Below are 14,285 nucleotides of genomic sequence, written 5' to 3'. Positions count from 1 at the left end.
TTTGATGAGTGCATTCATTTCTTTGGCCCATGTTTCTATTGCAGTGTTGCCTTTTTCTTATTGCTATGTAGGGCTACATTATAAGTTCTGGATATAAGTCCTTTGATATATGCATTGCAATTACCTTTTCCTACTAAGTTTTTTGCATTTAGACTCTTTACAATGTCTTTTGCAACCAAAGTACTAAATTTTAAAATAGGTCAATTTATCAGTTCTTTTATATATATACACATATGTGTATATATATGCATATGTATATTAATTTAAACCTAAAATCCCTTTGGAATTGATTTGTGATAGTCAGAATTTGTTTCTTCCCCCATGAGGGTATCTATATGATTTAGCACAGCTTACTGAAAAATATTTATTTTTCTCTCACTGCACTGTGGTATTGCTGTTGTCATAAATCAAGGAAGCATCAATTAGGATTCAATCAGAGAAGCAGAACCACTAGAAGATATACATATACATAAAGTTGTATTATATAGATTTGCCCTTATGCAATTTTGAAGGCTGGTTAAACAGTTATATGAGGCTGCTGCTTCTGTTTCTGATCCTGAGCAGGCACTCAGGAAATACGGACATGTAGTGGGGAAAGTCACATGAACTTGGATCCTGTGAGGATGAGCTGAAACCCATGCCAGTCTCCCTCTACCTCCAGGTCCTCAGCTACAGAGATGGGTGATCTGCAGAAGTGAATGCCTTTCATACGGAGCTAACATGCCCTTGGCCCAGGTGTCAGGAAAGCTGAAGTGGGGAGGGGGGGAGCTGCAGGACCAGCTGCTGCCCCACACCGAGTGAGCTGCCATTTAGGCGACAGTGGGTGAGGTGCAAGAGCACCTGTACTTTGTGCTGACCTTATGAAAAAATAATGTGCCTGCTGCTTCACCACCAGGTTCCAGATCTCTTGCAAAATGCCTCTGTGGCCCACTCAACTTGGAAATATGCAGGGAGGGAAATTCTGGTAAACAGCTCCAGTTTAGCTATGTTGACACAATACAAGTTCACCACTTCTGTGTGTGGGCCTTTCTGAACTCTGTTATGCTCCAGTGGCTTGTCTATTCTTGCAACAAACCACACTTTATTAACTGATGTAGTTTATAATAGGGCTTTGTATTTGATAATGTAACTCCTCCAGATTTTTTTCTTCTTCAGTTTGCCTTAAATAGGTTTAATCTTTCGCATTTACATGTAAATTTTAGCACCAACCTGTCAATTTCCATTAAAAAAAGAAAAAAGCAGACTGTTGGGATTTGATTGGGAGTGCATTGAATCTATATTTCAATTGGTGCATAATTGACACATTTACATTGTTGGAACTTTCAATTCACAGACATGAAATAGCCTTCCATTTATTTAGGTCATCTTTAATATCTTTCATGTTTCTACATTTTCAGTATAAAATTTTGGCACATATTTCATTAGATGTATTTTTTTCTTTTTTGCGGTACGCGGGCCTCTCACTGTTGTGGCCTCTCCCGTTGCGGAGCACAGGCTCCGGACGCGCAGGCTCAGCGGCCATGGCTCACAGGCCCAGCCGCTCTGCGGCATGTGGGATCTTCCCGCACCGGGGCACGAACCCGCGTCCCCTGCATCGGCAGGCGGACTCTCAACCACTGCGCCACCAGGGAAGCCCAGATGTATGTTTTTTGATGCCGTTCTAAAATATACCTTTTAAAATAATTCATTTTCTACTTTTTATTTTAGCTGTGTATAAATACAATTCATTTTAGTTTATGTCGTATTCAGAAATATTGCTCAGCTTACTTTTTAATTATTATCATTTTCTGAAGACTTGAAGTTTCTACTCAGAAAAGCATGTAGAAATAGATAATAATTGTAGATTTATTTCTCCCTTTTCATCCATATAACTTATTATTTCTTTGTCTTGCCTTTTTACACTAGCTAGGACCTCAGTTGAACAGAAGAGGTTATAACAGATTTTACATGATTGATCTTAATCTTGAAAGGAAGCTTTCAATACTTCAGCATTAAGTATTGCTTACTGTAAGATTTTGTAGCTACTCTGTCAGATGAAGAATCTCCCTTCTATTCTGTGTTGAGAAAAATTGTATTAAAAACTGTAACTTTTAAAAATTGTACTTCATAAAATTTCTATGAGAAAAATTAGTTAGAGATTGCTAAAGGAGATGTCTGGAAAGCCTTTCCCCTCTCATTGTAAAAATTTCCAGCAAATAACTAACTTTCCTCTATTTTCAGAACATCACTTCCTCCTCTGCCACACCCAGTTATTTCCTTAATATAAACCTATAATGGCAACAGTTTTTGTTCTTTTTCACACATCAATTTATTATTAAGAACTGAGTTGAAATAATGGAGTAGGATTTTATTAAAAGAGATAGGTAAAAGTACAGATACTATAGGTATGATAATTCTTATAGCCACTGTTTGCATTTGATCCAATGAAAATGGAGCCCTCAGGGGAAAAGGCTAGTTTTAAAGAAAAAACTGGTTCATTTGAGAGAGAGTATATATTATAGTGGTTAAAAGCTTGGGCTCTGGAGCCAAACTTCTTGGGTTTAAATTCCAGCTTTGCCATTTAGAGACTGTATTATCTTGAAATTTTGATTTTCAGTTAATTTCAGATTTCTCATTTGAGAAATTGGCTAACATAATTCCTAGTTTATGAGATTGTGGTAAAAGAGTTTGTATATGAAGTACAAATAACAATGTCTGGCACATAAGCACCACCCAGGCAAGTGTTCTCTATCCTCCTCCCCCCTCCCCTCCCCCCTCTCCCTCCCTCTCCTCCCACCAGTAATATCACCACATGCTTTCCAGCAAACAGCTGGCCAATTCTTCACTGATATGAACTGTGAAAAATTGAAACAGTGAGGAGGGTGGTATAAACTGAATATTATGCAAGATACAATTTTTAGTGAAAAGCAGCATTCACTGTTATATAACTATAGTTGGGACCACCCAGATGGGTCTTCATATTTTTGTTCTCTAATTATAGGTTAACTTGATCCATGACATCCTTATTTCAAATAATGTTCCTTTTCTGCTGTTTATTTGCTAACTTATAGCCATATATTGTTTGTTTCAACCCATATGAGCAAAATGAGTCTATTTAATCACCACCATTGCAGTGTCTATGCATATACTTATTATGCAGAAGAGATGGCAAACTTTCGACTAAAGATTCATGCTTTTCTTCCATCGTGTAGATTTTTTTGCTGCGAACTGGCTGTCAGCCCTCCTTACCTTAATTCTAGCTGGGAACATATGACTAATTGCCCTCTGTGAAATGTGAGTAAAAGTGATGTGTGAGTAAGAAGCAAATGTGTCTTCTCTGCATCTCTTTACTCATCCATTGGCTGAAGAGGAGGATGCAGCCACAAGATGAAAGGAGGTTTGATACCTGACGGATCATGATAAAGGCATCTTAACTAGGAAAGTTCACAGGGGGATGGTGACATGAGCAAGAAATATACTTGTTTTGCTAAGCCTTTAAGGTTTCAGTGTTTATCACTTGAAGCACCTAGCATTGTTTTAACGAATATATTATTCTCATCTCTTTCAGTTGTTCAGGACATGATTCAGTTCCCTGAGGAACTGAACATGAGAGGAATATATTTGAGGTAATATATAAGAGATATAGGGAAGAGACATTTGAGTCCCCTTTGATTTAGATTTCTCCATTTATCTGAGTTTTAGTCAAATACCCATTTAAATAAAGAGTCTCTGATCATAATCTTTACAGTTATGTTTTAGAACTGATTTTAAAGATGAGAACTCTGTTTGCAAACTTCTGCAAAATGATGGGAAAAAAATCATTCACCATTATTTGTTGTTGTTGACCGTTTTTGTTTATATAATTTAATCTAGAAGATGTCTAGAGAGAGATGAGATTATAAGGGGCATGGGAAAATAACCAAAGATTATTTAAATGCCTTCTCAGGTGCTCGCTTCGGCAGCACATATACTAAAATTGGGACGATACAGAGAAGATTAGCATGGCCCCTGTGCAAGGATGACACGCAAATTCGTGAAGCGTTCCATATTTTTTGAAGTAAGTCAGAAAGAGAAAAACAAATGCCGTATGCTAACACATATATATGGAATCTAAGGAAAAAAGAAAAAAGTACCTAGGGGTCAGATGGGAATAAAGACACAGACCTACTAGAGCATGGACTTGAGGATATGGGGAGGGGGAAGGGTAAGCTGGGACAAAGTGAGAGAGTGGCATGGACATATATACACTACCAAATGTAAAATAGATAGCTAGTGGGAAGCAGCCGCATAGCACAGGGAGATCAGCTAGGTGGTTTGTGACCACCTAGAGGGGTGGGATAGGGAGGGTGGGAGGGAGGGAGATGCAAGAGGGAAGAGATATGGGAACATATGTATATGTATAACTGATTCACTTTGTTATAAAGCAGAAACTAACACACCATTGTAAAGCAATTATACTCCAATAAAGATGTTAAAAAAAAAAAAAAAGCCTTCTCAGGGTTTGGGTTGTTATCTAGAAGGCATCTTGTTTCATTGAGTCCAGTTATGACTTTGGGTAAGTAGCTGGTGCAGAGGACCTAGACAGTTAGGGATTTGAAGTTCATGAGAGAAACATGGAAGAGGGAGAAACAGCTTCTATATGGGTTTTGTGAGGAGGGTAGTAAAAAAAAGAAAAACTGGTTAGCCTTGCCATGATGGAAATTTGAAACACAGAAATGCCTAATACAGAAGTTGAAGGTTATTTGTAATGAGTTGTGCAATATAGACCCCTCCTTTAGCATGCCTGAGAAATAATTCAGTTCAATCTACGCTGCTGGTTAATGCTTTTATGATTCTTTAAAAAAAATGCATTCTATTTTTGATTCGATTTATTTCTAAAATATAAATAACATGTGAGAATGGTCTAGGGGCTGCAGATATCTGGATTATGGAGATCTTATTTCCTTTTTCCCCTAAAACTTAAATTCAGGAGATATGCCTAGTTCGGCAACAGTGAAAGCTATTTTTAGGGCAATTTGAAAATGAGGAATTCTGAGGTAGAGTTTAAAGTAGTCCCTCCTCCTTTAGATTGCTGTACATTTAATATTTCGCCCTACTGCCTTTTCTTTCATTTATCTGTCTTTATTTTATTTCTAGAAGTATTTTAATTTTAAAATATAAATTATGATTATGTTAATACGTTCATTTTCATGACTTCCTTGGTTACTATTTTGGTTGATTGAAGAAAGAAGGCACTAAATTTTTTTCCACTAGGGTTGAGGCCATTATTTCCTTCTTCCATTAACATAATTAGAGGTAAAACAGTGACTAAAATCAACCTTGATCAAAGGACAACTGGACAACTAGTAATGAATCCTTTCCTTTCCTATCCAGCAAGAAAGCTGCTTCTTTGTGTCTGTTCCCCAAATTGTATGGGAGAGGCTTCTGATCAAATTGGTCAGCATGGAATTATGTACAATTTGAGTATTTTTCATCTGGAAATTAAACTGATCAACTACCAGAAAAGCTGATTTTTTTAGTAGATAGTATTTCATCCTATCCTATTCAAAATTATTTAGGGAAACTAAACTGACAAAGCAAATATTTGGAAATCTTGTCTAGAAATTGAAAATACCTAAGAAACTATTTTTATAGGAACTAAAACTAATTTTAGATTTTTAAATTGAAGGTAACACCTACCAAATATTTCAAATGATCTTTCTCTGACACCAGATATATATCTTTCTTTATTGCTAGAATAAAACTTTAGCTGTTCTTTGTGGTTATCTCAGTCATTTTCATCCTTTTGTGTCGTGCAGTATTTGTGTCATGCATTTACATTTTAAAAGTTGTAGTCTATGCAGTGTGACTTTCAAACAATCGACAAACCTATTCCCATGTCAACCTCTCTGCTTAATCAGCAGTCACTTTTTATTCCTGCTCTTTTCAAAGGCACTTGAACTGCCTGAAAAGCTAAAGGACAATTCAAGTGAGTGCTCTGGCCTGGTTCCCTCCAGTGTTCATCTATTCAAATCTTCACATGTAAATCTTCTGGTGAAGAAGCGTGGTTCAACGGCACCTTCACAGCCATGCAGAGCAGATGTCCTAAAAATAAAGGAAAGAAAGTTTCCTTCCAGAAGGTGGAGTTCATTTTTCTTATTCTGGGTATGTGAGTGTGTGGCAGTTGTGAGGTAGAGGATAAAGACTAAAATTAGGAAGAGAAGATATTTTACAGTAGCAGTGCATGATCCTACCGTCCCTTCTTGTTTGGCAAACACATCCTGAATGGTTTTATCAAGTGGTAGGCTGTCCTGTCTATCACTTGCTAGATTCTAATGATCATCTCCACCTTGCCAATTTACATATATACTCAATATCATCCAGAATTCTTAGGGCTTAGGCATAAAAATATTAAATATTATTGATAAAAAGATGAGTTTTAATTTTTTTTACTGCAGACCATTGGATGCTGGTAGGCTTAAGTCCCTTGAACCTTTGAAATAATGCTTTATTTTTTACTTTGGGAAGTCAGATTTGGCCAAAAGTAAATATATCAAGAAACTCAAATACAAATCATTTTGGATATGAACAAAACATTTAATTTGAGAAATTTATTTGGTTATGTCAGAATTTTTTTTTATTGAAGTATAGTTGATTTACAGTGTTCCAGATATATAGCAGAGTGATTCAGTTATATATATCTATATTCTTTTTCAGAATTTTTTTAAAAATTTGAATTGATGGGAGGTGTAACATGGAACTGAAACTTGGGAAACGTATGTGCTTTCATGGCAAGCAGTTTTTTGACAATTTCAATTCCCTATTTGAGAGTGTTTCATTGTAGACTTAAGTACAAGTTGGCTGTGTTCAAAATGTGAATATTGACGTATTAGGAAGAAAATGTTGATGAAAAAATACTAAACAAAGGATGACAGTACTTATCTTGATGTATTCCTAACCACTGACCCTGAGACCAAGATGCAGCTGTCACATCTTCATTGTCCACAGTGGGAAAGGCATAATTTTATTTTATTTATTTATTTTAAAATTTTATTTATTTATTTATTTACTTTTGGCCGTGTTGGGTCATCGTTGCTGCAGGCGGGCTTTCTCTAGTTGCGGCGAGCAGACGCTACTCTTCGTTGCAGTGTGTGGGCTTCTCATTGCAGTGGCTTCTCTTGTTGAGGAGCATGGGCTCTAGGCACGCGGGCTTCAGTAGTTGTGGCTCGCGGGCTCTAGAGCGCAGGCTCAGTAGTTGTGGTACACGGGCTTCGTTGCTCCGCAGCACGTGGGATTTTCCCGGGCCAGGGCTCAAACCCCCGTCCCCTGCATTGGCAGGCGGATTCTTAACCGCTGCGCCACCAGGGAAGCCCCAAAAGCATAATTTTAGAGTCAGACACCTTTGAACTTGGTTTGAGTTATTAGCTATGTGATCAGGAGAAATTATTTTAAATCCTTGGAGCTTCAAGTTTCGTTATTAATCAAAGTACCATTTTTTTCCACTGAGGGCTGTTTTGATTTATATATAGTAGCTGTGAATATTTTTCACCAGAAGTCTTTATCTAAATATATTATAATAAATATTTGAAAATCAGAATAAAGTTATTCATATTTCAAGGATATTTTATTGTGATTAATTAGGTATATTTTGTTATATTTATTATATGTATCCTTTCCTGAAAATGACAGTGAGCACTTCAGTATTGTGCCTGCAATAACAGATTTAGAGTTTCTACACTGTGACTGTTATTTTAGAAATTATAAAATAATATAATAAAATTTTTGTTTTGCCTGCAACAGCTGAATTTAGGTTGAATTTTAAAGCTACTTTTTTTTGACTTCGGGGGTTTAGGGTGCATTTGTCCTGTATATTAGACATGGATTATTTGGGGGTAATTTGGCTTCATTTCTACTCCCTTTTTATTATTACATATGGGGCTTTAGAAATGGCTGGAATTACATAAGGGTTAGAATCAGTCAACAGAGGAGACCAGAAAAGACTGAGGGAAAAGGGATACTAGATAGGTGCTTTAGATGAGATTTATCCATGCAATAGATTTCAGTGAAATGCATGAAATCATTGCGAGTTTTTTTTTTTTTTAATTTAAGAACTAATTGCTCATGTATTAGGTACTGTCTTAGGTTCTCTATGGCTACTTTAGCTTGGAGAAGATGACATTATAAAAAAGGATGTTGCTAATAAGATTAGAAACATATATTAATATACTTGTAAACATTCCTTTTAATAATTTTTAGATACATGCCATTCTGACTCAGTCCTTTTGGCATAACTGTTTTGACCCCAGAGACTCCTTCCCCGCACAAGTTCAACCATATTGTTTTCAGCCTCTTATGTTTATTCCTGCCTAATGTTCACAGTTGACAGCTTCAGTCTGTCCCCAGTGTCATAATATCCTGGTCCCCCAGGCAATCTCTGAGCCTTGGAGCTGACAGTCTGGCCTCATCCCTCCTGTTGCTCTGGCTCCTGTGTGAGGTTCCTCTGACCATGTTGTTCAGCCTTAGTGAGGCCCAGTCTGGGAGAACCTGAGGAATGGGTGGTCATCTGATGTTTAGGGGAAGATCAGGGCTGCTCTTTACTTGTGTCACCGATAGTACAAAGCAGTACTGGTGTGGTTATATTTCACACAGATTAAATCTAAATAGTTTCATCAGCATGTTCATATGGTCAAAAGAACTGTCTCAAGTTCACCAAAATACTCTGCTTCAGATTCTCTCAACACAAAGATCAACATGTACACATTGGTGGATGTTGGAATTTGTGTGTAAGATTTTTTTTTTCCTTCTTCCTGAATGTATGTCACCCAAAATTCAAATTTTCAAATATTGAAAAGTGATATTCAGGGTATCCCTTTTCAAAGTGATACAGTTTGCACTTATTAGTATTACTTTTCAGTTTTTCCTAATGTGCTAAAATACCTTCCAGTTGATTACCTAGTTAACAGCAGACTTTTGTTTTCTCAAACAGTAGTTTGGGGATTCCTGATAGAACCCCTTCTACAGGTAGTGAATGCAATTGGATAATATGCTGAAATATGGATTTATTCACAGACACATTAGAGTCTGAGTCATGGTGATACATGTCAGTTCAAGTCATTGTTTCTTTTGTCTAAATCAGTGTTGTTGAGCCACATCCATCTGTATATGTAATGCTAATTTGCTAACAGCCTCTTTATACTAAGCCACAACTCATTTTACCTGGTGGTTTTATTTTGAATGTATGAGCTATATTAAATAACATTCAAATAAGTAGTAGAAATTTAGCTCAAGGAATATGGAAAGAAAAGCCATAATTACTTTCAGAACCAGTTGGAATCTTTCACCTGACAATGATTAACAGGTTGAACAGATTAGACTAGATCTAAATCTCTGTAAATAAAATTGAAAGACAGAAATCTTTTTATTGAAAAGAACTTCAACAATTTAACAGGTCTGTGGTATTTGGAAAAAAATTGATGTGTTTACATATTATCAGTCAATACTAGGATAGGCTGGAAGATTTTGAACACACCATACAAAACAGGACGCAAAATAGGTCAACTGTCCCGATAGTTCATCTGATTGAAACCAGACTTCTGAGTGTTTGAAACACCAAATTATTGTTGAAAAATATACATTTTGAATAGGTATTTGACCTCTTATAGATATATTACTAATAAATAGAGCAATAATATTAATAAGTTTGATTTATGAAATAGTTATAAAAATATGTCTATCTGTGTAGTCAAAAGAGCAGTCATTTAAACCTGTCTAAATAATTTTGATTAAAATATTGGATGCAGTGTGATCTACTCAGATTGAGCGCCCACAGCGGGTGAACTACTCATTTCTTTACTTCATTTTGCATCATGAACGTAAGACTGAATTCATTACTTTTTAACGATGACAATCTTTTCCAAGAAACCATTTGAATATAAAATATGTAGAGATATTAATATAACTTATATAGTTTGCTGAACCCTACAGTAATTTGTAAAATTTGTTTATATATACATATTTTGTATTACCTAAAACATAATAGGGATTTAAATATGTTATATAGAACATACGAAGCCCTAAAATAAATCCTGATGGGTAGTAACTGTGGCTGCCATTAAAAAAAAGCAAACGTTATAGCACAGTACACTGTTGTGTGTATGTGCAGAAGGAAAACCAAACTTTGAAGAGACACCCTTCTTCAGATGTTGGCTTTTTCTTACACAAGCCTGTCTTCTGAAATATAAAGCAATTCTCTAATCTTTCATCATATTGTCTCCTACATACATACAGGAGATCGATGCAGAATTAGTTGGTGAGGTGAATACAAGGAGAGCTCGTTAATATGTGTTTGCTGCGCATTCCCAGAATAAAACATGTTTTTTCAACAAATTTCTTTCATGCAGTTTTATCTTCAAAGTGTTATTTGGACATAATTCCAAAGATGTGACAAGCAAATAAGCAAAAAATAAGATACAATAGTGATCTTGGCCCTCAAAACATGCAATTTTTCCTCTAAACACATCTTCCTTATTGGCGATCTGGCTCAAATTATATGTATATGGAAATATCCTGCATTAAGTAACATGAACAAAGCATAGTATCTGGTTGAGATAAAAGTCCTCTTTGAATATTGTTTGTAACTTGAAGACTTTTCTCACTTGTTGGATAGATTCCATTAAACACAGCCGGGAGCAATATATAGTGTGGATTATATGACTTTGGTGTAGTGGACATGCAAATACATATTTTTCACGTACAATATACAAACATCTCTGCAGGACAATTGGATAATGGAGCCAAAAAATCAGAAAACTGGCAAATGTGCAATGGACTTCTATGGCTTGATTCCACACTTCAAATATAATGAACATTTAATTCATCTGATGTCTTTTTTAATTGGAGACACATTGGTAGAGGGGCATTTGAGTTCACAAACACTCTCAATTACTTCCATGTTAACCACATTTCACAAACTTCCAACTTGTGAACTATTTTCTAAAAAAAAACTTATGTGGTAGAACTTGCAGACTTTGGCCAACTCAAGTTTTCATTCCTTTTTTTTTGGCTTTGCCTCTCAAATTATGTTCCCCTGAAGTCAGATTTCATGTTTCAGCCTCATGTGGCAATTTAAATGCAATTGCAATTATCACATTTTTAGAAACTAAAAATTTTAATTAATTTTGCCGAAGAGTGCCAGGTTAACATCAAACTTTCAGCAGTGTTTACTGGCTGTTATAGTTTATTACCTTCTATATGATTCTACAACGTAAACTATAGTAAATAATAATAAAAATGTCTAGATTTGCATAGCTTTACAGTTTACAAAGGCAATGTATTCATTCATTTAGCCAATAAATGTTTGTTGACCACATACAACATACAACATGCCATAAGTTTTCTTACACTCAGGAAATAAAAGGGAGAAGAGAAAATACTGGTCCCTGCCCTCATGAAACTTTCAGTCTAGCCTCATAAAATCCTTGCACACTCCAGTGACATAGATACCTCTGAGGTCCATTAGCTTCCCACCTCCAAGTAACTGCTACCCTAAACTTTGTGTTTTAGTTTACCCAATGTAATTGTATCCCCAAGGAGGCTTTTCAGTTGTACCTATTTTTTGCCCTTATATAAATGGAATCATACTTGCTTTTTTCATTCATGTTTTTTTTTGTATTTTCTTCCATGTCTGCATAGCAGTAGATGTCTATTTTCACTGCAGCAAGGGATGAACATACAACTATTCATAAACTGATAGTCTAATGCTGGGGGATATTAATGAGTTCCAATTACCCCACATCTTCACCAACTCTTGGAATTCTTAAGCTTATAATTTTTCTGCCAATATGGTAGGTTAGGAAGATGTCTAATTGTGGGTTTTTTTGTTTTTTGTTTTTTGTTTTTATGCGGTACACGGGCCTCCCACTGTTGTGGCCTCTCCCGTCGTGGAGCAACAGGCTCCGGATGCGCAGGCTCAGTGGCCACGGCTCACGGGCCCAGCCGCTCCGTGGCATGTGGGATTTTCCCAGACCGGGGCACGAACCTGTGTCCCCTGCATTGGCAGGCAGACTCTCAACCACTGCGCCACCAGGGAAGCCCTCTAATTGTGTTTTTAATTAGGATTTCCTTAATTACTAATGAAGTTAGCATTTTTCACAAGTTTATTGGTCATTTTTGTTTTAAGCCTTGCCATGTGTCCTATTTTAATGATTTTTTTGGTTGATTCTTACATATTTTATATTTTCTGGATACTAATCCTTTGTAAGTAATATGTGTTTTGTAAATATTTCCTCCAAGTTTATGGTTTGCCTTCCACTTTTTTTCTCACTGATAAACACTACTGATTTTTATTAAGCCAGGTAATAGCATTTTAAAATATTAAGGGATTTGTATCAAAGCCTTAGGATGCTATAGATACCAGTATAAAAAGGATATTAATTAATAAATCATTAAATGATTTTTGAAAGGTCTTAAACAGTGAAAGGCCTTAAACTACAGAAGTCTTTAAAATGTGATAAAATACCTAGCAATTGGAAGCATCAAACTGTTTTTTTAATTTAATTTTTATTTTATGTTGGGGTATATCTGATTTACAATGTTGTGTTAGTTTCAGGTGTGCAGCAAAGTGGTTCAGTTATACATATAAATTTATCCACTCTTCTTCAGATTCTTTCCCATATAGGTTATTACAGAATATTCAGTAGAGTTCCCTGTGCTACACGGTAGGTCCTTGTTGATGATTTATTTTATATGTAGTAGTGTGTATATGTTAATCCCAACCTCCTAATTTATCCCACCCCCACCTTTCCCCTTTGGTAACCGTAAGTTTGTTTTGAAAGTCTGTGAGTCTGTCTCTGTTTTGTAAATAAGTTCATTTGTATCGTCTTTTTAGATTCCACGTATAAGTGATATCATATGATATTTGTCTTTCTCTGTCTGATTTACTTCATTTAGTATAATAATCTCAAGGTCCATCCATGTTGCTGCAAATGGCATTATTTCATTCTTTTTTATGGCTGAGTAATATTCCATTGTATAAACATACCACGTTTTCTTTATCCATTCATCTGTTGGTGGACATTTAGGTTGCTTCCATGTCTTGGCTATTGTAAATAGTGCTGCTATGAACACTGGGGTGCATGTATCTTTTCAAATTATGGTTTTCTCCAGATATATGCCCAGGAGTGGGATTGCTGGGTTGTATGGTAATTCTATTTTTAGTTTTTTAAGGAACCTCAATACTGTTCTCCACAGTGGCTGTACCAATTTACATTCCCACCAACAGTGTTGAAGGGTTTCCTTTTCTCCACACCCTCTCCAGCAAACCCTCTTTATTGTTTGTACATTTTTTGATGCTGGCCATATTCTGACTGGTGTGAGGTGTTTTCTCACTGTAGTTTTGATTTGCATTTCTCTAATAATTAGCAATGTTGAGCATCTTTTCATGTGCTTTTGGCCATTTGTATGTCTTCTTTGGAAGAATGTATATTTAGGTCTTCTGCCCATTTTTTTATTGGGTTGTTTGTTTTTTTGATATTGAGCTGCACAAGCTGTTTGTAAATTTTGGAGATTAATCCCTTGTCAGTTGCATTGCTTGCAAATATTTTCTCCCATATTGTGGGTTGTCTTTTCATTTTGTTTATATTTTCCTTTGCTGTGCAAAAGCTTTTAAGTTTAATTGAGTCCCATTTGTTTATTTTTGTTTCTATTTTCATTACTCTAGGAGGTGGATCCAAAAAGATATTACTGCGATTTATGTCAAAGTGTGTTCTGCCTGTGTTTTCCTCTAAGAGTTTTATAGTATCCAGTGTTAAATTTAGGTCTTTAATCTATTTTGAGTTTATTTTTGTGTATGGTGTTAGAGAATATTCTAATTTCATTCTTTTACGTGTACCTGTCCAGTTTTTCCCAGAATCACTTATTGAAGAGACTGTCTTTTCTCCACTGTATATTCTTGCCTCCTTACTTGTAGATTAATTGACCATAAGTGTGTGGGTTTATTACTGGGCTTTCTACCTTATTCCATGTTCTATATTTCTGTTTTTGTGCCAATGCCATACTGGTTTGATTACCGTAGCTCTGTAGTATAGTTTGATGTTAGGGAGCCTGATTCCTCTAGCTCCGTTTTTCTTTCTCTGTATGCTTTGGCTGTTTGGGGACTTTTGTGTCAACCACCCCCCCACCTCTGCAGGAGACCCTCCAATACTAGCAGGTAGGTCTGGCCCAGTCTCTTAAGAGGTCACTGCTTTTTTCCCTGGATCCTGGTGTGCCCAAGACCTTGTGTGTACCCTTCAAGAGTAGAGTTTCTGTTTCCCCCAATCCTGTGGAACTCC

The sequence above is a fragment of the Lipotes vexillifer genome, unplaced genomic scaffold, assembly GCF_000442215.2.
Source record: "Lipotes vexillifer unplaced genomic scaffold, Lipotes_vexillifer_v1.1 scaffold231, whole genome shotgun sequence".
Classification (NCBI taxonomy): domain Eukaryota; kingdom Metazoa; phylum Chordata; class Mammalia; order Artiodactyla; family Lipotidae; genus Lipotes; species Lipotes vexillifer.
The sequence above is the reverse complement of the archived record's forward strand: the minus strand, read 5'-3'. Positions refer to the sequence as shown.